General features: G+C 52.3%; 1 protein-coding gene across 2 annotated transcripts in view; it reads right to left on the minus strand.

The window, feature by feature from the left end:
• LOC144126140 (uncharacterized) overlaps positions 1-27676 on the minus strand; it is a 256379-nt gene that overhangs the window by 223077 nt on the left and 5626 nt on the right. The window lies entirely within an intron of this gene.

Here is a 27676-nt window from a genome sequence, read left to right on the forward strand (position 1 = left end):
CTCGTACCAAGCAAGAGGCCGGGTTGAGCGCCCTGTAGTGCCGCGACCCAAGAACCGTATACGACGGAACCTCCTAAAGACTCAGCGGGACGCCCCGAGGTCGGCACCACTCTCGAGCCCCGATAAACGCCTTCGGAATTGATCCGGGGAATGCGAAGATGAGTGGCCTTCAAGCGTGCCTGCCTCGGAGGCTTCGGACTGCCTTCTTTTCTGCCACATTTATTTCCGGGCCTTCGTATAGTAACGCGACGTTACCTGCAACTGCAGGGAACAGGGGACCAGTGGCGCAAACGATCTCAGCTCCAAGTGGACTTCCTGCCCAGATTAACTTGCTTCCGCCCCAAGGCATCGGAGCTGTATTTTCGAATTTCAAGCCTTCCTCTTTTGCTCAAACCTCCTTACAGGCTGTCAGGTGCCGGACCGACGCAGCCAGCGAACTGCATCGTTCCGCGTGCGAGCCCGTTCGGCCCCTGAAGCGAGGACGCCCTTTGAGCCGCCCCCGGGGAGCACTTACATATATATAATGTCGAAGCTTTTCGCACCTTTCGGCCTTCCAGAAATGCAGTTAAGCTGGAGAGAACTACAGCATTCCGTACCTGCGCTCAGCTTTGCCAGGTGACGTAGCTGAAAAATAATAAAGGAAATGAAAAAAATAGAGAAATAAATATGGTTAAAGAGAACTACAACCAAGTAAAATTCTAGCGTATGAATCATAATATTGCTAATTAAGCACAGCTACGTTATAATAATCACAAAACTCTGGCCTCTCATGATAAAAGACGTGTACAATAATAATAATAATTGGTTTTGGGGGGAAAGGAAATGGCGCAGTATCTGTCTCATATATCGTTGGACACCTGAACCGCGCCGTAAGGGAAGGGAAAAGGGAGGGAGTGAAAGAAGAAAGGAAGAAGGAGGTGCCGTAGTGGAGGGCTCCGGAATAATTTCGACCACCTTGGGATCTTTAACGTGCACTGACATCGCACAGCACACGGGCGCCTTGTTCGGCAAATAAGGGAGCAGTACGTGCAGAACAGCTTCCTGGGGGCGCCACTGTCATCAACAGCACGTCCCCTCTCTCTATTGCTCTTTCTCTCCTCTCTTCGTTTCGCAACCGGCCGCTGCAACGCCTCCATTCGCACCTTCATCACTGCGCAGTTACTCTGGCCCGTTATAGAGGGACACAGAGGGACACTATGAATTTTTTGTTCCGTGTAAAAATTTATTTTGTGGCTCTTTCTCGCTATGTTGTTTCTTAGGCGGCAAAGGACGCATTTATTGCTGAGAAAAATGGGGTCTAAAACTGGGACATTTCTTTTTTCACCCTCACTCCATTCAAACTCGTGAAGTCAAGGCTGAGAAGGATTCCGTGACTCCCGGCTCCCGGGGGAAGTAAATGGCGGCGTAGCATAGCCTCAGTGATCAGCGATGTAAAGAAATGGCCTTCACGTGCGCCGCAGTTTTGTTGCGGAAACAGCCAGTGGTGGCGATAGCGGTATACGCAGGGAACCTTTCTTACTCTTCCTAGCTAATAAAATCTCGGGTTTCAGTAAGCGTAGCCTCCTCCCAAAACCGGACGCCCACAGCTGATCGGAGATAACATCTGCGAACGCGAGTAATTCCAGTTCACAACTGAAACCCCTACAACATCTCGCCACACAATAGCAAAGGTGACCGAAACCCGGCTACACGAAATTACTCGTAGCTTCCGTGACTAAACGTATGCTGTTGCATCGGCAGCATAAAAAGTGTTCCGAGACGAAACAAGAAAACAAAAAGAAGAGTCCAGGCCATCTTGTGTAACGCTAACTTGACAGCGTAAGCTGCGTGTCGTCTCCACGGAAACAGCGGCGGGTACACGAACGGCGACAGGGAAACCTCCAGGGTGAACGACTGGAAAGTGCTGTCATTGCATCGGTGAAAAAAGAAAAAAATAGTAAGGAACAGGATTAGATAAGGAACAGGAAACAGCATGGGAGTGAGCACGAAAGACACCCCGAAAAAATGAGCAAGAACGCACGGAGTTCACACGGCTGCGCGGCGCTCCGCAGCCACAGCGCGAGCATGATACAACAAAATAGGGTCGCCAAAGGCACGGCCAGGGACACGGAGGACGGGTTAATTAGCGCAGAGGGGACCTCTCGGGTGCCAACGCTCAAGACGGCTCCGCTCTCCCGCGTCCAGGTCCATGCGCGTCCGAGGATTGCTTTCTCCAAGACTCGCGTCATGACTGGCAGGTTAGACCCGCCGCGGTGGCTCAGTGGTTAGGGCGCTCGACTACTGATCCGGAGTTCCCGGGCTCGAACCCGACCGCGGCGGCTGCGTTTTTATGGATGCAAAACGCTAAGGCGCCCGTGTGCTGTGCGATGCCAGTGCACGTTAAAGATCCCCAGGTGGTCGAAATTATTCCGGAGCCCTCCACTACGGCACCTCTCTCTTCCTTTCTTCTTTCACTCCCAACCTTATCCCTTCCCTTACGGCGCGGTTCAGGTGTCCAACGATGTATGAGACAGATACTGCGCCATTTCCTTCCGCCCCCCCCCCAAAAAAAAAAAATTATGGAAGGTTAGAAAACAGCAGCTGCTAATTGTGTTCCTCTGGGCAGCTTCGTATTTTCCCCCTCTCCTAACCTCCCTATCCGCGCCCAGCCAAAACCCTCTACAGAATTTGAGTTCTTTAGAGGGTGTTGGCCCAGCTTTTTAACCTCCCAGGCCTTCACTCGCTGAATATTCTTTCAGTGCTCGTCCAGACATAAGCGCACTCGACAGGCAAACAGCTCTCTCTCTCTCTCTGTTCCAGCGCCGCTGCTTGGCAGCCGAGGGTCGTAACTTTCATCTCGATGAAGTGCTGCGCACATGCGGGTCAGGTGAAATGCGGGCACGGGTGACCAGGCTGCAAAACAGCTGCGGAGAAACATAAGCAAGGCTACATTCCCGAGAGGACCACGAAGCGGAGCCAAGCCCAGTGTGTCGACGAACATCCACCCCAGCCTACTAGTGCACAGCATCGCTGGCGTGCGGTGCCCTAGACAGGAAGTAAATGAGCGGGCACCGCAGTGCACAAACCCTGCTTTGTCGACAAGCAGAAAACATAAAAGTGGAGGAGTTCATTTCCTCCTTTGTCCCTTCCTTACGGCGCGGTTCGGGTGTCCACCGAGATACGTGAGACAGTTACTGCGCCATTTCCTTCCCTCAAAACCAATTTCCAGTATTCAAGATGGTCTCGGATTTCAAACCGATCGGTTCTTCCTTTCTTCTTTAACTCCCTCCTTTATCCCTTCCCTTACGGCGCGGTTCAGGTGTCCAACGATATACGAGACAGATACTGCGCCATTTCCTTTCCCCCAAAAAACCAATTATTATTATTATTATTCGTTGAGCGTGTCCGCGTGCTCCGACAAGCCACACGAGGGGTCAGTGCCGCGAACGGGGCAGGTCGAGCGACACGACGCACAAGAGGGCACCTCGGGTCGAGAAAAAGACACGAATCGCGCACGGGAAAAGAATCGCATGTCCCGCGTTCAGACGAACCGCAGCGCCTAAAAACTCAACAGTGCCTCAAGTATGGCCACGGATCGCGATGACGAAGCAGGGTGCGCGGGCACATTCGAGAGGAGAGGGAGAAAGGAAGGAAGGAGACCGCGCGCGGTAGGCAGCGGGGATCTTATACTAGTTGTGGCCCCGAATAAAAGAGAAAAAAAGAATCAGGGGAAAAATGGGGAGGAGGGGCAGGGCTGTTATAAATAGACGAACACGTTACAATGGAGTTAATACCACGAAATATATGCTAATCAACTGATTAGTGATAAGCTCTGCTCCTATTCAATGACTAAACATCAATAATGGATGTATAACGCAAGAGCTCATTCTTCAGCCGTTTTCGTGCATAATGACGGGCTCCGCAGCAAAGCCGAGTCGTTCAATACTAATGACTATCGGCCATACCATACGAGTGTTCCCAGCAGAAAGTAGAAGGCGCTTAGGCGCATGGCAAAAATCTTGATTTAGAAAGCTTTTAACACCTAAAGAAAGAGAAAGCGCAGCATGAAACGGGACGGGACGCACGCATGACGGGACAAGCGCCCTTTACGCGCCTCGGCCATCCCTGTTCGGCTTTTCCAAGCGCACGGAGCTTGCACCACAGGGCAAAGGCAACCGGTAAATACTGCAGTAACAAACGGAGAACATCAGAAACAGCTTCAAGTTTATTCGTATGTAGTCAAGTGCTCAGCGATCGGTTGCAAGAAGAACGCTAGCTTTAAGAATATATATATATATATATATATATATATATATATATATATATATATATATATATATATATATATTGCTAGGCTTCTTATTAAAGTGATCGTTGCAAAGTCAGCATGGCTTCAGCATTCCAAAGATAAAGATTTTAACAAAACCAGCTACGCCGGCAGGGGAGTTTTTCACATCATATTACCAGCTTTATTAATATTGGCGATTTCAGTGGTGTATCGAAGTATCGACGATAGAGTATCGCATATCTGCATCGGAAATAGATTTTTTATGGTATCGGTTATCTGTATCGAAGATACTTTTTTAAAGTATCGTGCCCGGCCCTGACACATGGCTGAGGGTCGCCGTAGAGGAAGGCTCCGGAATAATTTAAACCATCTGTGGTTATTTAACATGCGCTTTCAAAGGTCGCTTTCGTATTTCACCTTCACCGAGATATGGCTGCCGAGGCCATGATCGAACCCGCAACATTGATATCAGCAGCCGAACACCGAAGCAACTGAGCCACCACCTCACTAAGCAATCTGCGGCTAAATATGCGGCGAAAAGGAGTTTATTCCAAGTTTAGAATTTTATTTGTGACAAAGTTTACGAACTTTGAATACCGAAACATTTTTATTGGTTTCTTCACCTTCTGGTCAAAATGTGGAAATAGACGAAATGTCTATAGAAAGAATAAATATTTCTAAAAATATTAAAATCCTAAAAATTTGTATTTTTTCTCAGCATTTATAAATGATGTAAAAGTTAACAAAAGTCGCATGAGGGTATGTGTAGAAGAGAAATATCTTTCAATTGTTAAAAAAAATTTCATGCCGATATTAAACAATTTTTCACAACGTTTTAGGTAGTTTTTGTTTGTTTTTTGCCACAGTGACACCAAAGACTATGATTTTTGTAAGGAAATCTGAGGTGGTCGAGCGCAGTCTGGGTAACCACGCAACTAGACTGTGGGCTACAGAACACCATGCAGTTTTGCTCTGGTCAGTTGCCACCAAAGGCACTGGCTGACGTGAGCTCGCCTACGAAAAACATACCGATAAAACTGGAATCTCTTTATCTAAGAAACTCAAAGCGGATTTCCAAGAGAGCAAGCACTACGTATAGAAAGAGCATGACAGCGAGCAAAGCAGCTGTGTTCCGGATGGGGTGCCTAGCGGCAGTCATCAGCGGAGGATGTTTTCCCGACAACGTCGGAACTTTGGGGCCACTGCAAAAGCATACACGACTTTCTAATTTTTTTTCGTTGATTTCAACCGCCTTGCAGGAGGTCGAAGACGATAGCACGCGCGCAGCGGATGCTCGTTTCCGGGACGATAGGAGCGCGGCCGACAGAAACGCAGCAGCGTCGACACGGGAAGACAGCGCCTTGAAGTTTCCTGAGCCGCGCATCAAACGCGCTCATCGCAAGCGGTGCAGGTACGGGCCTAGAGGCACAAGCATTAAGAGGGAGAACGTCTCACTGTCATGTCACCAATGGTAGCGCCTCAGGTATACAGCTGAGAAGCATGCTTTTACGGCGACAGCAGTTTATATGGGACAGCACACCAAGTAGTCGAGCAACTGAATGAAGCCACTTGTAGTTGCAGCTGTCGTAGAAATCCGCAAGCCAAGAGAAGACAAGCAAAAAAAAGGAAGATTTCGCTGGGCTTGGCTTCCATCCCGAGCGGATCGGCGCCAAGCAGAGGTATACGCTAAACCAAGTGTCAAGCCGAGAGATAGAGAGCAGGAGATTAAGAAGAAGAGACGAAAGGAGAAGACAGAAGAGAGGGAAAGATGAGATGAAAGCAGATGGTCAAGGCGAGGAGAAAGAAGAGAAGACAAAATGAGAGAGGGAGAGAGCACATGAATAGAAAGAATACAACGGAAAGGAGAGGGGGAATATAGGTGTGCGTGTGTGTGCGCGAGTGTGCGTGTGCGTGTGTGTGTGCGTGTGTGTGTGCGTGCGTGCGTGTGTGTGTGTGTGCGTGCGTGTGTGTGCGTGTGTGAAAACTTAGCTGCGGTTTATCTACCCCGGAACCTGTTAGAGAGCGAAAGCTGTGGTGTATCGGGCAAGTAGACGCGGCTTGGCATCTGTAACGTTGAGCGCGTTCTGCACACTGGATAGGCAGCACGCCCACACTGCCACCCTGGCAGGTAGCAGTTAAATTAACGGTTCATCACGAAAGGTTGGTCACCCAACGAACGCTGTGGCTTATATATCCCCCCGAGACTGACGTATCAACGGCAGTTTGCATCGCGCGACATCACGCGACTGTCAAGTGACTATTCTACCACACTCTACCGACGAATCGAAAGGTCAAAGGTTAAGTGTTGCGCCACCATGATGGACTACATATGGTAAGGCCTATAGCCACACTTGACCACTGGCTTACTTGAAGGTCAACCGGCAACGCACGGCGGAATCAGCTTCACCTAGCGTACTGAAGCTTTCGTTTCGAAACATTTCATGAACGGAATAAAGCGCGGTTAGTTGCGTGGGCCACCATCACAGCTACCGCCGGATGTTTTAACTAAGCCGTAGCCTAAAGGGAGTACACCACTCGACCAGCCAAGGACCAGCGAGGCAACGTGCGCCACCAGTCTGCGGATCGGCCCCGTCGTGCTCCTCAGGTCGTCGGACTGTCGCAGTGCCCGGTGAACAAATTGTGTTTTGTTTGTCTCTCTCTCTCTCTCTGTTAGTGCACTTTAGGTGCAAAGATTCTGCTGAATTGTTATCTCTCTCGATTGTTACTTTGCACGAGTGCGTTGTATTTGTAAATCACTTCGTATCTGCTCGTAGAAGTGATTGTCAAATCCTCTGTATAGCCTCTTTGCTACATAAACTTTGTTTTGTTTTGTGAACCTTTGGCTCCGACCCATTCTCTGGCTTGCGACCGGCGAAAGCTGGGCACCAAACGACCAACCCCCTTGTCACTTGGTAGCTGGCCTCCGGCTGAGCTTGCCACGCTGAGTCGAGGGAATCTCCTTTGTGACCGACACCGCTACCCCCACACGCTCTAAGGGCGTCTGGGAGCGCACGCAAAAGTGCGCGAAGTGGTGGCACCGCCCCTCCAAAACTTGCCCACAAATCCGCAATCGAGAGGAGGCGAAATAAAAATTCACAGGGGCGAGAACGCTTGGAGAACCACGCGGCTTCACAGTGTCCACGGTCCGTCCAGAGGTCATCCGCGAGTGGACGCGACGGCCGCTCCACGTGTTTATCAAAAAACCCCGAGCGATGAAAGAGGCCCCGGCGCAGAACAAAAACAAGATTGGCGCGCCGGCCAGACGGAGGCCAACCACGGAGCAGGGCTATCGCTGGAGTCGACGGGTTTTACCGGCCCGCACCCATCCACGAGACCGCCATACAGTGCAGTGCAGTTTGAAGACCACCGTAGAGCACGTTGTCAAACTGCGACCACAAATACAGTTCCGGGACATATCTCCCCCGGGGCGAAGCTGTGCAAGCGAAAGCCCGCATACTGCGTACATTCCGCATGTGTTGCGATCGGCCACCACCGTGGTGGTGGCCGATACGGAGAGTACGGAGAGAATTCGTTGGTCATCACGGCTATAACAGCCTTCCCTGATGCAGCTGTCCCCGTAAAAGCGACGAATGATGTGCAGCAGATGCACGGTCAGCCCGTGCGCTCAACGCCGACCGCCCTGTTTTTCAACGGGCTGTATCGAATAACTATTCGGGAAGCGTGAAGATAGGTCTACAGGTTTTGACAAGAAAAGCTGCAAACACGAAGTTCAGAGTACAGTACTTCCTTTCGTCAGTCACCGACGCTTTACCATCGCGAGCGTCGACGGCAGGCCCTGTGTTAAGCACACAATAAATGAAATCCGCTCGTTTCGGATCCACGCAATAAAGGAGAAGAAACCGCCCAGTTCCGGGCATGGGAAAAAGCAGCGCTCCGAAGGTCGCCTCCGCGAACAGCGGGGCCGATAGCAAGGGAGCGATGAGCAAGGCACGGGCGAATGCCGCCGCGATAGGACGCGGTCGCAGGGCCGCACACGCTCCGGGGAGAGACTCGCACGCACCCGTCCACAGAGTGTGTTCGTATCGAAATGCGAAAGGATAAAGTCTAACTTATCGAAACAGCTTCGCCCGTGTCGATACTGTTCGGCAAATGTATACAACGGAGCTTTGTTCTTTCGCCGTGACTGGAATAAGGAGCACCGCGGCAAAGGAGCCACGTGCTTTAAGCAAATTCTGCAGACATTCATGTGAACATTGCTCTCAGAGCGCGCGAAGCAAAGGCGAAGCCCACTACACTATACCCTACACCCATGTGGCAACGCAGGTCACAGTGAGGATACAAAGCATGCACGGTGAGCGTGGTCAGCAATTCTCGGCCGTATAAGTGGTAAATTGTAGGATTAAACGTCCCTGAGCGACACATGACCTATGAGAAGCGCCGTAGTGGAGGGCTCCGGATTAATTTAGACCACGTCTTTAACGTGCGCTGACAGCGTACAGCACGTGGCCGTTTTTTGTATTTCGCCTGCATCGAAATATGGCCATCAGTGGCCGGGATCGAACCCGCGACCTTGGGATCACCAACCGATCGCCAAAGCTACTGAGACACCGCGGTAGGTCAATTCATTGCCGTGTGCGCCTGCAGCTGCAATAGCGGAAGCACGTTAGACGTATACTCGTGCAATGGTATACTTGCTGCACCCTTTTGAACGGTTGTGATGCATTCAGACACCCGTTTAAGAATGGGTGCAGCTATACACAAAGCGCGTATTTTACGAGTGTGTGATTGTCGATAATTGCCCCCTTTTTGAGGGGGTGTTATAGACACCGTAAACCAACCTTAAGGGCGCAAAAAGTGATTTAAAGTGCAGTTGTACACAGCATTAGGCACAGACCTCCCTGTGGTACTGCATAGAAGACTGCGCACGCGCGAACCCCTCCACCATCTCACTCGGTGAACACTGGCATCCCCACTGCGAACCGCTGCGGCGGCCACTCGGCAGTTTGCCACGCGAAACGCGCTTCCCCGGAAAACCGAAGCGGGCGGATCTCCTCGCTAATGGCAGTTTTACTATACGCGACAACACCGAGGACTTCCCGCACGCCGCTCCGGCTGTTTTGCAGCCGGCAGACCCCGCTCGCCGACAGTCCGTGCGACCTTCTCACGGCTACGCGCGCCGCGACCTTTTCCCGGTAGGCGAAGCCAGGCCGAACGTAACGGCTAGCCTCTCCCGCGCATCCTTGCACGAGCCGTTGGCGGCGTGCAAGCACCACGCCCTTTGACTGCCTTCGGGATCGCCAATATCAATGTATTTAGCATTTAGCGCGCAAATACAGTTGAACCTCGACACAACGAAGCTTAAGGGGCCCGGCTATTACTTCGTTATAGACGAATCTTCGTTACAGCCAGTGCTGACCGAGCTTCCAAGGGGAATCGTCATTCCTCCGTTATAGCCGCTATTTCGTTATAACGAGGTTAGACTGTATACAAAACTCGCTGAGACAAATTTAACAAACAGCAGCTAATAAGTGGATTGACAAGCAGCGCGCTGTGAATGGCTGCATGAAACAAAGCGCAGTAGCAGCCTCGCGAAAGACTACAGGAAGCTGCGGCAAGTCAGCGGCGTGCGAGCAAGCCCGTGCGGATGTGACGCGGATTCTCGGCAGCGGCGATGTTGCTCGGAAACTTTGCGCCGTCCTCGAGACACATCGAGCGGCTCAGCGTCTCCAACGGCGCGCGCTTTGACGGTGCTTGCCTTCTTGGAAAGCCACCACGCATCTGGCGGGAAGTTGTTTAGAGCCCCGAGCCAACTGCGAACGTTGCAAGAGCACTCTGGAATATGCCAGTCGTGCAGGAAGCTGCGCCGAAGCTCGCTCTCGGCCCCAACGAGTGCATCACATTCATTCCGGAACTTCGGACATAACTTTAACAAAATCCGCAGCGACGAAATAATGGTTTTCTTTCTCATGGGGACGTCCCGATGACGTTCTAAATGGTTTAAATTTAAAGTGCTCGACGGGGTTTCACCCACTCTGCCGAGGTTATTTCTTCTGATTCTATGGGCGAGCTTGTATAGCACTACCCAGGCTACACAGAAACATTGGAAAAAGTGCTAAGGCTGGACCTATGTACACATATACTGCCAATTAAAAAATGATACGGATCTCGGGCAGGTTGGAAGCGAGCCGTACAGCTGCGAATGGCACTAGCTAACTGACGCCGAAAACCTTCCTGGAACGCAAGCGCAGCCGTGTTTCAAGTCGCTTGTTTCGTCGCTGGCGCGCGTCGTGAGGTTGCACAAGCGCGCTGTCCCCGGAAATAACATACATGCAGTCAATGTTTTTGTTCCGCATCATCATCATTCGATCTGTAACATCGTGAATATCGCGGCTGCGCAGACTACGCAGAGCCTCAGGCAAGAGGCGGAAAAAAAAATCACACCGCGCGGCGGTTACACCATCATCATGAAGGCGTTCATCGATGCCGGGCGTGCAGGCAACCCGCGACGTGCTGCCCACTCTTCCTTCGAGAATTCACACAAAGGAGGGCCAGCCACAGTGCACAGCTTGAGTTCACGTCTGCACTCAGTTACGTCACGAATAAATCGAAGCGTGCAGCGGCGCCTACGACTTCGTTTCGAAGTCACTGAAGGAGCAGACTAACCGCGGCGCGGCGGTGCTCGCGCGGCAAAAAATACATCTCGCAACAAGAAGAAAGGGAGCGGAGATTACGTCAACACGGCACGACAGACACACAGGCCGCTAAGCATTTCAAATGCAATCTTTCCGCCAGCGCGCTCGCTTTTGCGAGAAACAAATTACGTTACAGAGCGGGGCGGCGGGAAAGAGATCTCGGGGAGCAGCGCCGCAGCAGACGACGCGGCACTGCTCGCTGGCAGACGACGAATGGCGCCCAGCCGAGTGAAAACCCGAGGCGGAGCCAGCAACGAAACAACGACGACCATCCAGCAATATGAAAAACCGCAGCTCCAAAATGGCAAAGGGCCGCAAAGCGAGACAGCGGTTTCCCATTTTCGGTCCACTCGGCGCGGCGTCTGGTGGTCGTATCTCGCCGACTGCGCGAGGGGAATATGCGCCATCCGTTCTCCTCTTGGGTTCCTTTCTCGGGGCGAAAAGTAAAAAGGACGCAAGCGCCGCAGATACACACAAAACTGTACTTGCAGTTTCCCGCTATCGTGGACGCTTTGCTTTTTCATACTCCAAGCGTAACGTAAGCGTGCGAAGCGAAAGACGTAAATGCCAAGAGTGCAAAGCACGCAAGAAACTTCTCACGGGGGCTGGCGTTCTTCACGCATTAGTGCATGCATTTCTATAGGACACCGTCACGACAGTACGGCGCTGCAGTCGCGAGTTGGAAAAACGCTCGCTTTCCCTGCCTCGAACTGCGCGAAACGGCGATAAGGAAGCACGCACACGCGGCGTGGGTGCGAGCCCGAAGGAGTTCGCGCCTTTACGGAGCGCGCAACAACGCTCGCCATTCACGCGATTTCAACTTCCAATGGCGACTCCGGGGCGAGGTGGATGCAAAGCAACGCATAGAGGACCCGCGCTAGCGATTTTGCAGTGACGCACCCGCCCAATCCTTCCCGTGAGTGACTCTCGCGCCCTCTAGGAAAAGAAGCATGCAGCAGTATACTGGATACGACAAGGTTCTAAACGGTTTTTCGTGAGCGCGGATGGAGACACCGAAAGCACCTGCCTCGGCAGCTTCCACTAATTACCTTCCGAACACTTACAAGACGCGGTTCGCTTTTTAATCAGTGCGACCGCAAGTGGCGACGCGTCGGCTCTGATCGCATTTTTAGCCCAAAGGATCCTAATCGATTCGCTCGTACTCAAATTCATACCGCGTCACATGTGCTCAGACCCATAAAGACCAACTCCCAGTCAAATTCACTGAGACTCACTCGCAAACTATAAGCGTAAGGACGAGTTTACGTGGGCCATCAGACATTATCTCGGGCCCACCGAGTTTCAGACCCGCGTTTCAGGCACAAAATTCTGAACGACGAGATTTTTTTTTCATGGCCGTAAGAAAATACCTTCTATCAAGTTTCAGTCGCTGTCATTGAGTGGAACATAATTTAATTTGATTTTGAACGCTGTCCGACAGGTGGTCGAAATTTCCGGAGCCCTTCACTACGGCGTCGCTCATAGCCTACGTCGTTTTGGATGTTAAAACCCCATAAACCATTGAGCCGCTCGGTATTTCCACCCGCATCGAGTGGCGTCGACGTTCACTTGCCCCAATTATTATGACGGCACAGAACAACTAATTCTTGCAAGCGACGCCGACGTCATCAGGAATGTGGTAGTACAGGTTGGCCGGCCGACAGGCGAGGTCCACCACTCTAGCACTGTCGCCGACCGAGACCGAAACTGCCGGTCAAAAATCGTTAATAATTAATTATTAATGATTAGAACGCCCGCAGGCCTCTTTCAAGGCCAAAAAACGGACACCCAAGAACTCTGTGTCTATGCCCCTTAAAAAATATGGGATGTATTTCAGCTTCTCCATTAAAGTAGAACGCGATAGCGTTAGCGATGCAGTCCGCATTGCCTACTCGAAACACATACAACGACATAATTCATAATTAGCATGCTCATGATTACTTATGCTCGCATCTGTACATGTCTCTAAGACAGTTCACTATAAATTAATGACCACAACGCATTCACTACGGGTCAACCTTTATTCAGCTCGAGCCGACGAAAACCTTGCATCACTGTAATAAATACCATGTTAAAAAAAAGCCTTCGTGGCCTATGGGTAGCGTGTCGGAAGTTCAGGGTTCGATTCCCACCCAAAAACAATTTTTCTTTCAACCTCAATTGTATTAGTTATTTTCTCCCATCGGGATTTTTCACTCGCGGCCAACGACGCCGGCTTTTCTGCGACGCAGAGCCCTTAATGTTCGCACGTCAATACAGACTGTCGAGCTGCGCTTTCTGTTCATTGTCATTGTTCACCACGGATGTAGCGAATGTTAAAGCAGCACTTTAGACCATCAGCTGGTTCTGATGGTCTAAGTGCTGCTTTAACATTCGCTACATCCGTGGTGAACAATGACAATGAACAGAAAGCGCAGCTCGACAGTCTGTATTGACGTGCGAACATTAAGGGCTCTGCGTCGCAGAAAAGCCGTCGTCGCTTCGGCCCGCGAGTCGAACCAATCCCGTTCGCGAGCATAATTAAGCTCAAATACAATCCTTGTATATAAACATTATCGACTCAGAGCTTACAGGAAAAATTATCCAGTGAACACTGCAGCTCTACTCAGCGTCTGAAGTGTACAGCGCCTATCGTCCGACAAAATCAAAGGACAAGGCAGGTGAAAAACACAAATAGGCGCGCGTGCGCGAGATAAAGGCGAGGGACTCGTTTCGCGAATAAACATTTTGCGACCGGGAAGCTCGCGGAGGAAAATCGAATAACGAGATCAGAGGCGGCCCGTGACGTCCGAAGGAAGACGGAGCGCCTCGCCGGGATTGCCGGAGCATGATGGATGGGCCGCCGAACGAGATGCTCCCCCGCCTCTCGTCCCGCGGCCGGCGCAGGTGAGCGAGATGGAGACGCGCTCCTGGGCGCATCGCGACCAACGCCGACCGGACCGGACGTCGACCCCGGGCCGGCGGCTCGGCCCAAGTCTGCACGACTCTGCCTGCGTAAAGCAGACGCGGCGAACTGACAACAGCCTGGACAAAGCGCGCAGAGAGACGAGCGCGTGGAGTCGGGACGCGCTTTGATTTCGCGAAAGCGGGCTTGGCACACGGGTAAAAAAAATTAACGTGGATTAGCCCGGCTAACACAGGATATACAAAGCGAAAGCGAGATTGAGGTCTTCACTGACCCACGAAGCCGGTTGTGCGCCTTTCCTTTCGTGAAAATGAACGGTCTTCGCAAAGTTGTCAACGCCAATGAACTCTATGAACGCCGTCGGCTCACTTGTTTTGTTTAATTTTTGAGGAAAGGAAATGGCACAGTAACCGTCTCACATATCTCGGTGGACACCCGAACCGCGCCGTAAAGGAAGGGATAAAGGAGAGAGGGAAAGAAGAAAGGGAGAGGTGCCGTATAGTGGAAGACACCGGAATAATTTAACCCAACTAGGGATCTGCACTGACATCGCACAGCACACGGGCGCCTTTTGGAGCGAGTGCTGCACTGCGTCCTCTTTCGTCAAGGTCACCGGGTGTTTGACCTTCAGCAGGAGGAGGAGGAATACATTTTATTAGGCTTCTCTCTCGTCGTTCGCCCACTTTCTCCCCAGGTGGCCTCCATGAAGGGGCGACCTCGAGGATCCAATCTGCGATGTTGGCTTGCACTTGTTTGTCCTCATTGCGTATAATCTTTTCCCAGCTGTCAGCTGAGGGATATGGCAGGAGCTTTCTGGGGGTGGATTTCAATCGCATCTCCAGGGAATATGGTCATCATCGGCGGTAAGCTTTTTGTCACCAATTTGGCAAATAGGATTAACTTCACCTTTTGCAATTAAGGCCATTCGATATGGGCGGAGTGCCGAAGGTGTGGCCGTGACGTCAGACCACGTGACTCGCCGCGCTGCTGCTCCGACCGCCGGTTTGCCAGATGTGGTCATTTGATTATGCACTTGACTCGGCGTTCCCTAAAGGAGACGTCTGCCCGCCTGCCTTCTTGCCACATGCCGACAATTACAGAGGGGATGCTTTATTTCGCCCTACCGTCTCTCATGCTTTCAACCAACCTTTCCTCCTCATTGTAACACCAGTGGCGTGCCCAGATCCACACTTTTCCACTACCTTTGGGAATGTCTTTCCCCACAGGCAGTAAGTACCCCCCATCCCCAATCCCACTCATTCTTCCTGGGAGGCTGCTTTACGGACCGCTCAGCCCGCCGGCCACAAATGGCTGGTGGATCGGGCCTTATGTGAGACAAAAGCCAGTGGACTCCTGAACCAATAGGAGACCACTCTGGAAGATTTTTTTTCTTTCCTTTTTCTGTTTTTCTTCTATTAAAAGTTGTTTCCATCCATCTATTCTTCCTCCAAGGCGCGCTTGAACTGTCCAACGAATTTCCTTTCCTCAAAAATCACTAAATTAAAAAATCTTCGTTACTCAATTTTCTACGGCGCCTATTTCTTCCTTTCTTCTCTCAGTCCCTCCTTTATCCCATCCCTTACGTCGCCATTCAGGTGACAGCCGAGATGTGAGATACTGCGCCGTTTCCTTTCCCAAACAACAAATTATTCATTTTCATTTTTCTATTTTCTTCAGGTCTTTTCGCTTTAAAACTCTCTTTGCCTACTGAATGCATACTATTTTCGATAACAGATGCGCGCAGTGTGAGGAGTAAAACGTAAGGAGAGTGTCTACGCCGACTCTGAGAGAATATACGTGAACTGGGCAACCATAAATTGCACACTCTGCATGAGCGCCTATCGGAGCGTTTTAAAACATGACAACGAGAGCCGTCGGTCTACCAGTCGTCTCTAACAGTAGTCGCGAACGAAAAATGAAGTGTGTTTTAATGGTGGTACTACATTGAGCATTTCCATACATGGTATTTCGAGGCCGTGGTTTTCACAGAGTAGTGTTAGCCACACCGGTCGCATTTTTGATGAAGTGAACCCCCCCCCCCCCCCCAAAAAAAAAATAACGTGGATTAGCCCGGCTAATCCACGATATACTAAGCGAAAGCGAGATTGAGGTCTCCACTGACCCACGAAGCCGGTGAAAATGAACGGTCTTTGCAAAGTTGTCAACGCCAGAGAACTCTATGAACGCCGTCGGCTCACTAGTTTTGTTTGGTTTTTGAGGAAAGGAAATGACACCGTAACCATCTCACATATCTCGGTGGACACCCGAACCGCGCCGTAAAGGAAGGGATAAAGGAGAGACGGAAAGAGAACACTGAAAATTAATAATAATTATAACTGTTTTTTTGGGGAAAGGAAATGGCGCAGTATCTGTCTCATATATCGTTGGACACCTGAACCGCGCCGTTAGGGAAGGGATAAGGGAGGGAGTGAAAGAAGAAAGGAAGAAGGATGAGCCGTAGTGGAGGGCTCCGGAATAATTTCGACCACCTGGGGATCTTTAACGTGCACTGACATCGTACAGCACACGGGCGCCTTAGCGTTTTTCCTCCATAAAAACGCAGCCGCCGCGGTCGGGTTCGAATCCGGGATATAATAATAATAATTGGTTTTGAGGGGAAAGGAAATGGCGCAGTATCTGTCTCATATATCGTTGGACACCTGAACCGCGCCGTTAGGGAAGGGATAAGAGAGGAGTGAAAGAAGAAAGGAAGAAGGAGGAGCCGTAGTGGAGGGCTCCGGAATAATTTCGACCATCTGGGGGATCTTTAACGTGCACTGACATCGCACAGCACACGGGCGCCTTAGCGTTTTTCCTCCATAAAAACGCAGCCGCCGCGGTCGGGTTCGAACCCGGGAACTCCGGATCAGTAGTCGAGCGCCCTAACCACTGAGCCACCGCGGCGGGTAACACTGAAAATTGAAAGTTGGATTTTGAGGGAAGGCGCGGCGCTGCGCAGCGGCGGAACACCTGTGGCTCGGTGCTACTAGTGGCGCATGCGCAGTAGTGACTAGAGAGCGAGAGAGAGAGAGAGAAAATTGGCAGTGGCTTAGCTCGGCTATGCCAGGATATACGTAGCGAAAGCTAATTCACAGCATGGTTAGCCTTGGTTAATCTTGATTGCAAGTCCAGGTTAGTCTGGTTGTCTAGCTATGGTGTTGTCGCATTAAAGACGACACAACTGTGGTTGAGGTGCACGCCAGCTTTCCTTTTCAATCCGACATGTTATCAGGCATGCGACGCAGCTGGCGAAGCTAGCGGAGGCGAGCGCAACGACGAGGAACGCGGTGTGACGTCGTACCAAAGGGCGGCGAGCCGCGCGGTGTGACGCCATGCCAGATGGCGCGGCGAGCGCGCAGAGCACAGTAACCGTCTCGCATATCTCGGTGGACACCCGAACGGCGTCGTAAACGCGCCGTAAAGGAAGGGATAGAGGAGGGAGGGAAAGAAAGAGGAAACTGAAAATTATAATTGGTTTTTTTAGGGGAAAGGAAATGGCGCAGTATCTATCTCATATATCGTTGGACACCTGAACCGCGCCGTAAGGGAAGGGATAAAGGAGGGAGTGAAAGAAGAAAGGAAGAAGAGGTGCCGTAGTGGAGGGCTCCGGAATAATTTCGACCACCTGGGGATCTTTAACGTGCACTGACATCGCACAGCACACGGGCGCCTTAGCGTTATTCCTCCATAAAAACGCAGCCGCCGCGGTCGGGTTCGAACCCGGGAACTCCGGATCAGTAGTCGAGCGCCCTAACCAATGAGCCACCGCGGCGGGGCAAACTGAAAATTGAAAGTTGCATTTTGAGGAAAGACGCGGCGCTGCGCAGCGGCGGAACACCTGTGGCTCGGTGCTACTAGTGGCACATGCGCAGTTGTGATTAGGGAGCGAGAGAGAGAAATGCGCCGTGTGTCGTCACTGCTCCTCGCGCATGCGCAGCACGGCTCTCCAGGGAGAAGCGGTAGCTTCATGACTTATGCTATGGTTTGGTCGTTTATTCGTTCTTTGCCAGGCTAAACCATCTTGAAGCTAGCGCTTCTCCTTCGGTTTAACCAAAGCTAAACCACCGTTAATTTTATGCTCGCCTGAAGGCGTGACGACACGGCCTAGCACGTGAAAACATTTGGACTTCGTTTCTAAACGCGCCGGCGCTCCTCCTGTTATGTACTCGGTTAAGAAGGGCGCGACGTCACGCCCTACCACGTAAAGGTCGCGTTTCGGCTGCTCGGCGAGCCAAGAGTCGACCACGTGCCCAGATTTTGGTTGCCCTTGACGACCATGACGACCTTGAGCTGACCTAACCATGAAATGACTTTGACCTGGACCTTTGAACTTTGCAATGGCTTGATTACTGACCATTCACTGGTTCTCCAAACTTATAAACTGAAGGCTTGACCGTGGCTGAGCCTTGAAGGTCATGGGAAGTACACGGCGATCTCAGCCCGTTACCTCTAGTAGTGAAGCTACCGCTTCAAAAGCCATGGTGGAGTTTGCTTCGTTCAATACGAGGTCCGAACTCGCGACCGAGACGCTACCCTTCCGAATGAACTGGGGTTGCGGTCGGAAAAAGTGGCGCCGGTGAGGTACATTACATCAGCCTGTCTATGCACTCCTAAATTTGAAGCCAGAGCTACGGCCTGGGAAAAGGGGCGTTTGCGCCGCTAGTACTCGTTGGTGGTCCGCCGAGGCTTAGCTGTTAAGTAAAAGTTATATACCTATATCCATAGTGGAACCAAACACTCCAGGAGAAAAGAGGAGGGACAGGACAGTGATACATGTGTACAATACGCGTTGTATATCTCGCTGACCTCAGGCACATGAAGTGCGCTACAAATCACGCAGAAGGCCCCGCAGCCCACGGCTACACCACTTGGCTCAGTTGGACTTCTAACGTACAGTCTTTGGCAAAAGTAACCAGGCTACATTGTTTGCTCCTCCCTCACATAGCGGAACCCCTATGGATTAACAAACCAAAAAAAGGTTTAGAAAGGTGAGTAAAAGGCTTCTTTTTACCGATAAGTCTTCTGCTATACAACTGAGAAGCAAACAGGGCAGTCTGGTTACTTTTGGCAAAGGGGGCACATGCTGCTCCGCCACTAGCTCACTGGACCACCAGGCCCAATCGTTCGCCACCACAAAAGACGCATAATTAGCTCATGCAGGAAGCAAAGCACGCCACCCAGCGCTCACAGTCTACATACCGCTCGCGTCTGTTCCAAACTGGAACAAATCGTGTGTGGTGCATTGGACCGCCTTACACGATACTCGCCCGTTGACGGAGGTGAACATCATCGAACGGTAGCCACAGCGGTCGTCAGCTATGAAGGCCTGCCGGGCACCGCTCCCTCATTTATATGCGGGCGTCGTGTCTGAGCGATGGGCTAGCTATAGGACTCTGCCCACAGTTTACATTATATTTTCTCTTCCCTTTCCCTCGGTGCAGTGCAGCAAATTGGAACGTTCCCCTCTTCCATCCCAAACGTGAACTTATAGATGGAGGGAGAGAGCAGCCCACCCCCTCGCCATCCTCCAACCAAGCGAGAAATTTTACACGGGAAAGCTACGGCGAACCCCCCCTTTTTTTTTCGACGAAAATAGGCCAATAAATATATGGTTTAAACGAGAAGGCTCGGAAGCAGACTGTGGCCTGACCACTTTTGGCCAGTCCAGTTAATGCGAAGGGGAACGGGTGATAAAATAAACACGAAGGTAACCTCTGCCACGGAGGTTTCCCTCAGGCTTTCGTCACCGCGAGGTGACTCCCGCCAGATTGCCTGCGCTCGCCGCTAAGCGGCCATCGGCCGGCGCCACAGCCAGTGACTACAACTCCCTCGTGATCACCACCGAGTGACGCGACAGCTGGCAGCGCATATATAAATCAAACTAAAGACCAATATAATTAGAGCGCGAGCTGTTTTTCTCCTTGTTGACCGGCGGGGTAAGCGGCATCGCTCCGACCTCTTTGGTGTCGCAGTCCCCCCCCTCTCCGACACCGCAAGCAGCATGTGCCGCGGCGGCTCTCGGGGGGCCCTATTACGGCTCAAGGACGCGCTGCTCGCCGCCGTCGTGCGTGCGTGCGTGTGAGAAAAGGCCGACAACTTCGCCGCCGCCCGCCTCGCCAGAACCAGTCCGAGCTGCCAGCGCGGCGAGAAACGAGCGACTTGAAACTCGCCGCCGCTTCTCTTCAAGGCGGACGGCCACGCTGCTGCTGCTGTAGACCCCCCTTCTCTGCTCGGCCGGCTAGTGCGACCGGAATATTAGGGCGAGGAGGCGGTGAGGGTTGCGAAACTCCAGTCGGACATCGCGACGGTGCCAGCAGGGCAGAGTAGTGGCACAGCGAGCACGCCGCACTGGTCTTCGCATAGGCTTTACAACAACCGCTACGTGAGCCTGCAGCTCCGCCGTCGGCGTCGCTGTACGCTGTAACCGAACACTGCCGTCTTCGGTGTTGAGAATGTTGCCCAGGGACAGCCGTGGGCGGTGAACCCATGAGGATGGATAAGGCGACAAGCTTGGAAGTTCCCTGCTCTTGTTTGTCATTTGGTGCCTCCCTGGTGAAAGGGAAACAGCGCGGAAAAAGAAAGGAAACGAAACACCGAAGACAGCACGTTACGTACAGAGCACACGAGACTTGGTTCACTGAGGTGTAGCGGCGAGAAGAAAACCGCAGCGGGAGTCAGCAGATGTATCATGCATACTATTCAAAGCTGCTCGCACATGGCTGCTTTCCTGCCTGCGGCGCGCATGGTGTCAAATGAAATGACAGAGCCTGACTCGCGCCAGAAGCGTTCTAGAGTTTGAAAACGGTATTCGCGCTCCAAGAATAATGCGTGCGCGTTCATCTTTCTTTATTCTTCACTTTCGTGGAATGACACCAATCTGCATCTATCACCACCTGAGTGTGGCCCGTGGCGACAGGGTCATGGTGGTGAAAAATGCGCAACGGTTCAAAGAAGGCCGAGCGTCATGTGAGAGCAAAAAATAAAGAGTAGCCTCGGGCATTATCAAGCCGGAGGGATCTCGGCGCACCATCCCGCATGAAGACCTGAAAGTGCGGAAGTTTTCTCCAGACGGGCTCCGCGAATCCCGACCGATGAACAAGGCTTCATGCCCCCCAGTGCGTGAAGCAATTATTAGCACGCGACGGCGTAATGAAGAGTGCTTTCTATCCATCAGTTTGTCGCAATGGATGAGACGTGAGTTCCGTTTATAAATGCTGAAACCAAGTGGCTGCCGGCTCGGCGATGTCGCGCTGTATTCGCCACCATCCGAAGAAATGCTGGATTACTTACAGCCGATGCTGAGAAACTAACTGATGCTTGCTGTTGTTCTTTTTTTTTTCGGAAAATCAAAGCGTTATTCTTTCTGCATTCCGAAAACCACAAGCATAACGGCTTAAAAACACACGAAGGCGTTCAGCGGAAGTTTCTGCCAGCCTTCAGGGAAAAACGAACAGAAAGGACTGCGTTTACATCAAATAGCGTTGCCGCTCATGGAAAGAACCGTGTTCAAATGTTTCTTCGTGACGGCAATTTTGAATTGCTTTCTCGTGCTCTGTGCTTACCTGACTTCACATTATCGATTTTTTGGGGGGTTTTTTCCCCTCACGCTTAAGGACTCCCTCCGGTCATACATTTGCGAACCATTTCGCTCCTTGATCAGATTTTCCGGTGGGAGGAACAGACGCCAAAAAAAGAAGAGTTTGCAATGGCCATTCAATCACAGCGTTATCACTGTGAGGAATGTGTGATTCTGCAAGGTACTGAAAAATGAAGGCAGTCGCAGGCTTCGCGAGGCACGTTTTTTTTTTTTTCAAGAATAAACTGGATGCCTTAAAACACGAAATCAAATCTCATACTCGGCATACTTCAATAAAGCACCGGTGTATAATTAAAATGCTCGGCAGCGACGATGCGAAACTCCGTGAGCGCGCCGGCGCAAGCATCAACCATCCTGCGCAACCACGCGAAACGGATTCACCAACAACGCGGGCGCCGCGTCCTTCCGAGCTCGTTCGAGACGACGCGACTTTCTGCCTCTCCGCTCCTCTTCTATCCACCTCACTCCGCCATTTTTTTCAGTCATTATTTGCTGTATACCACGCGATGACATAGCAGGCACTGCTGAGTACTAGGGCGTACAGTTACACCTACGCACAGGAAACGCGACAAAAAAAATTGGGGGGGGGGGGGGGGATGCGCAATAACAGGCTGACTAAACAACTGGTTCCAGAAGGGCACCTATTCCAGCAAGGCCAACAGCCCGCCCACGCGTATACAGAAACGAACCACAACGGTGGCACTCAAGGCACAGATTTGGGCGTGCTCAGTTTTTCGGCCACGTCATTTCTTCTCGGTCAGAGCGTCAGAAGAGCGCCGCGTGCGTTCACGGTGCCGACGTCCCGTAAGCGGCTAAGTCTCCCTCGGGTAGTGCGCTGTCTCCCGTAGCCGTTGGTCCCTCGCCGCTGGAACCCGGATCGATGTCCGCGGCCTGTGGTCAGCAAACAGTCAAGTGAAGCTAATGGGCCACAAGACGGCCACGCAGCTTGTCCCTTGCTGTGGCAGGCTTCGCGCGCTTAGCTCTGCACCAGAGGGCTTATAAATTTGATCATCACGAGGTCAGCAACATGCGGCAGAGTGTGGAGCTAGGCTCAATAAAAATCGCTGTTCAATAGCGCGGCACCGCGCCGGTAACCGGTGTATTCACGGCGCCATGCGACGCGCGCACACGCGTGTTCGGATACACCGCTTCCATTTTTGTAAACAACTCAGCAGGGCGCTGCAGACGGCGCCTCGCGAGAGTCAACTGTTCGGGAGTATCGCCAGCTGCGCGAAATGACGACCAGGGGCTGCCACACGCGGCGCGAAGTCGTGCAACTGGCCCCCGAGGCGGATGCAGGGGGGGTGAGAGCGAGACGGAGCCTGAAGAGCGTGGACACTTGAAAAGAATGGCTTCCAAACCAGGCTGCTGCACCAACGGTGGCATCTGCCCAGGCGGCTGTGATACACTGCAGGAGTACCCGCGTTCGAACCCTGCAGCGTTTCGATGGAGGCGAAACGCTAAAGCGCCCGTGCGCTGTGCGATGTCAGTGCACGTTAAAGGTCCCCAGGTGGTCGAAATTATTCCGGAGGCCTCCACTATGGCACCTCTTTCTTCCTTTCTTCTTTCACTCCCTCCTTTGTCCCTTCTTTTAGGGCGCGGTTGAGGTGTCTACCGAGATGCCAGATAGTTATTGCGCCATTTTCTTTTCCTCGGGAAAAAGAAAGTACCGCCAATCAGACCACAAAGCACGAGCCGAGGGCAAACAACAGCTGACAGCATGATGCAGAAACCCAGCCAGTCTCGACTAGGAGAGAGCCTGTCCACGTGGGTCCCCTTTTCACTATTGGCGTACCACGCTAGCCGGGCAAGCCGTGCGCACGCACTCGCCCTTCAATTACTCCGCACATCTCGAGGCTTCGGTGGGACGAGGTATAAATCGCAGTACTAGACACTGGAAGGCAAGGTACTTAAAACCGACCTTAACCTCTCTGACTTTCACCGCGGGCGAACTACATTTTGGGCGCCACAGCGAATAGGCAAGCTAGCTTAGGCAACGCCGGGTTCCTGAGTACGAGACGCCAATTTAGAGGCGTCTGTTGAAGGTGGTGGTGGTGGTGGTGAAACCATTTATTAATTATAGAGAGAGGTGTTGGGGGTCGCGACCTGAAGGGTCACGCCCTTCAGGCCTAGTCAGGCACCCCATTGGCTGTTGCCGCGGCCCAAGCGCGTTGCGTTAAGGCCTTTTGGGCCTCGAGGGTGCAGCAGCCGGACAGGGTCGCCTCCCAGTCCTCTCGGGTGGGGTTTGGGATAGGGGGTAGGGATGGGTTCTGCTGGCAGGCCCACACCATGTGGTAGGTGTCCGACACCTCCCCACAGTGTGAGCACCGCCCGTCGAATTGAGGATTGAAATGCTTTAGAGTTGCCGGGCACAGCATCGTGTTAGTGAGCAGGCGCAGGAGTACCCGCTCGTTGGCCTTCCCCAGCCCTTTGCAAGGAGTGGGAAGAGTTTGGTGGGTGGATTTGTAGTAATCGCATATTTCCTTAAAAGTGTAAACCGGATTGAAATCGGAGTCCTGGTCAACGTCGGGTCCCGAGGTACTTGGGGCCAGTCAAGCTGTCCCTGAGCAGCTTTTACCCCTTGTATCCCCCACAACCATTGCATCTCCTTGTTTGTGGAAATAAACTCAAACTCAAATGATGTCCGGAGAGAGAGCGCGCGGGCGGCGGCGTCGGCTGCTTCGTTTCCGTGGAGGCCTTGGTGACCTGGAGCCCAAATGACAGATCGGTGCGCAGGATCCGAGTCTCGGCTACAATTTTGGTAGATGCTATGAGCCAAAAGCACGTTATCAATGCAAGCTCACTCGCCAGGACTTGAAACAATGTCCGCTGTCGAGCGTACGCCAGCGTGTTGGGGATGCGGCATAATAATAATAATTGGTTTTGGGGGGAAAGGAAATGGCGCAGTATCTGTCTCATATATCGTTGGACACCTGAACCGCGCCGTAAGGGAAGGGATAAAGGAGGGAGTGAAAGAAGAAAGGAAGAAGGAGGTGCCGTAGTGGAGGGCTCCGGAATAATTTCGACCACCTGGGGATCTTTAACGTGCACTGACATCGCACAGCACACGGGCGCCTTAGCGTTTTTCCTCCATAAAAACGCAGCCGCCGCGGTCGGGTTCGAACCCGGGAACTCCGGATCAGTAGTCGAGCGCCCTAGCCACTGAGCCACCGCGGCGGGGCGAACAGATATCTCCGTTTCCCAGTACGAGAAGGCGTCGCATCGAGCTCGTGTAACCCCATTGCGAACAAGTGAGGCAGAGTGAAAGTCGAATGAAAATGCGAATAGCGCCTGTTCGTAGCGCGATGCGTCAAAGAACTCGCGGCCGAAGCCCAACGCGCGGCTGCTTCGACGCTTGCGAGTTCGCCCTCAAGTGAGCCCGAGCTCGCCGAAACACGGGGCTCGGGCATAAAGCGTCGTCGCTGCCCCGCTTTTGTTCCCAGCGCCCATCCTCCGGTCCTCCCCGGCGTTTCGCGAGACAAAAGGCGACAACGAAAGCCGAACGACCCGGACGCAAGCGCTGGCGCCTCCGACGTCGCGTCACGCGAGCGGCGTTCGTTATCGGACCACGTTTCGCGCCGGTCCGCCATCGGCGAGCGGAGCTTCAAGCGAACCGTAGCGCAACCCGACCTGAGCTGGGAGGGGGGCAGAGATTGAAGAGATAAGTGCGCAGGGGGAGGAGGAGAATTGAAAGCAAAACAATAATAATAACAACAACGTCCGACGGGGGCGCACATAAATCTGGTGCCGCAGAATACACGCGCCCAGTCGCGCGCGGACGATGTCAGAAACGGAGCAGCGGCGAGTAAATGTGCGCCGCCGGTCCACTGCACTCGCGACGTCATGGTTCATTACGGAACGGCGAGCAGTTCGCTACCGGCAGATGAATCCGCGCCAGGGCGCTGATTCAGAGGGCCCCACTTGACGTCACACATTCTGTCTTCCCGTTAACGCGTCGAAGCACAAAAACTCCTCCAGCAACTACAAAAAAAAGGAAAGACGCTCAAGAAGCGTTGGAACAAGCAACACTGCCGCTGTGCGATGCCACATCCACTCGCGCACCTGAACAACCCCCCTCCCTTCATTTCTTCGGAGGGATATAGGATCAGTCGCGGAAAGAGTATCCGCCGGTGGTTCTGTAGCCGCCTTCTCTTCGCTTCGAACTTTTCGGCTGACTCTCTGTAGTGGCTGCGGTTATGGCGTTCGGGTGATCAGCGGCTCGAGGTCGCGGTATCAATCTCTGCCGCGGCGGCAGCATTGCTATGGAGGAAAAGTGAAAATGAGGCTCGGGAGCTGTGCGATTTCGGAGCACGTTAAAGAACTCAAGGTGGTCGAAATTAATCTGAAGCCCCCAAACTACGGCGAGTCGACGACTCTTTTTCCCACCAACCTTTGACGCTCTCCTTTTTACCACGGGCGTAGTAAGGACCAGGCGTGCCTCTTGAATGAGACAGTTAATGCGACAACCCTCTGTCCGCTCCCTTTTTCCCTTCAGCCAAGATATATCGGCGACGCAACTCTGGACAAAGCTTAGCTGTCGGCATCACCGCGGTACGGGGCCAAAGTCGAGCGGTGGCGACCGAAACCGAGCCACGTGGCCGGGAAGGTACGGAATGCAAAAGAGAGCAATACACCGCCGAGGCTTCATAGGCCCGGCAAGACAGGCTTTCAAAAGCGCCGACCCTGCTATGCCCATGTTTGTGCACGAAAGCCTCAGAGTATCTGTGATTCCGTCCGGCGTACTGCGTCCGCTGTCGTTTCGAAACAGATCGCGGCAATCGCCGAGTCGACCAGATGTCCACGTCCCGGAGATCTCGCACTCTCCTCTGCAAATCCTCATACAAGTGGCTGCCCTCCCCATTCCCATTTATTGCCTCCAATAGAGTTCCTTCGAACACAGCACCTCGGACGTCCGAACAAAAGTTTCATACTGCTGTGCTAGAGGGAAACCTGGAGCTGCCGTCTGCTGGAGCCGCCATCATTGTGACCCGGCTGCCACGGAAAACATGAGAATTAAGCACGTAACACAGTCGGAGCTAACACCAAGTCGGGGCCAGTTTGGCAGCACGTGCGCACTCCTGTCACACTTACAACATGCAGGGCTGTGTATCTCGCTTTCTGCCTACGAAAAGGTCAGCAATCTCGTGATATTGCTTCCCTGCTTGGCATTCTTGGAACCACTGTGGAACAACGGAAAAGACTCTGCAAGATAATGAAGTGCGAAAGTTGGCAGCAGCGGCGGAATTATGGGTCCCAAGTGTACTGTTGGGGGCTGGTTGGTTCAACATGACAAAGGAACAGTGTGGACACAGGCACTCTTGGAGGGATCGGTTTTGGAGAGGGGCGGGGGCGTACCATTTGAACCATGTATTTCGTCGACTTTATTGTCAATAACATTAGGTTCGGTATTGTTTTCCTATGTAAAATTTCTCGCCTGTTGAAGAGAGGTCCCCCCCCCCCCTCCCATAAATCCACCCCTGGCGGCAAGACCGTTTGTTACACGAGTTGCTACGAGTTATGTAACTGCTTGTGGCCTGTGTTTTTTGTCTGTACGGGTTATCTGCGCTAAGCTAGTCTCGTAATGTGTTAACCACTGATCTATTACTTTTTTTGAGAGAGAAGCTTAACAGAGCTGACTTTTTGGGCTATTTGGCGACCCATAACAATGCGCACCGTTCACACATAGCCCGGCGGACATAAGCGCTGTGGAGCACGAAGACAAAGAAATCGAATACATGTTCGAAGCACTTGCCATCCTTCCCAGCGTGGCTGAGACTTGTTTTAAGTACCTCACGACAGCAAAGTACCGTCAGCGTGAAATGTAACGCGAAATGGGGCAACTGAATAATCGTACACAAAAAAATATTAGCCGCTCGAAAGGGAATACTGGCAGGGTTCATTACTACTTCTAAAAAGCGGTCTTCCCTCTTTCGAAGTGAAAATCAACTGCGCTGATATTCAGTCTCCATCAACTAAGTTCTCGTTGTGCTGTTCGCGTTTCGTTTGACGGTAACGGAACAGAAAGCCTCAGTCTTGATATGGCCTGTTAATATGCATTACCTTCAGAGGGTCAAGCTGCTTCTACTGAGCACAAGCACTGAGCGCCTCCCTTTCGAGATGAAAGGCAAAGAAAATGCAGAGGCCGCAACTCCGTACGTTGTACTTATTTCATTACTTTTCTTCCTTTTTTTCTCTGAGTTTCGCAATGGCCTTCTGTTCTCCGCAGGCTTCCGCTGGCGAAATTCGTCCACATG

This window comes from Amblyomma americanum, chromosome 3, assembly GCF_052857255.1.
Source record: "Amblyomma americanum isolate KBUSLIRL-KWMA chromosome 3, ASM5285725v1, whole genome shotgun sequence".
In the NCBI taxonomy this organism is placed as follows: domain Eukaryota; kingdom Metazoa; phylum Arthropoda; class Arachnida; order Ixodida; family Ixodidae; genus Amblyomma; species Amblyomma americanum.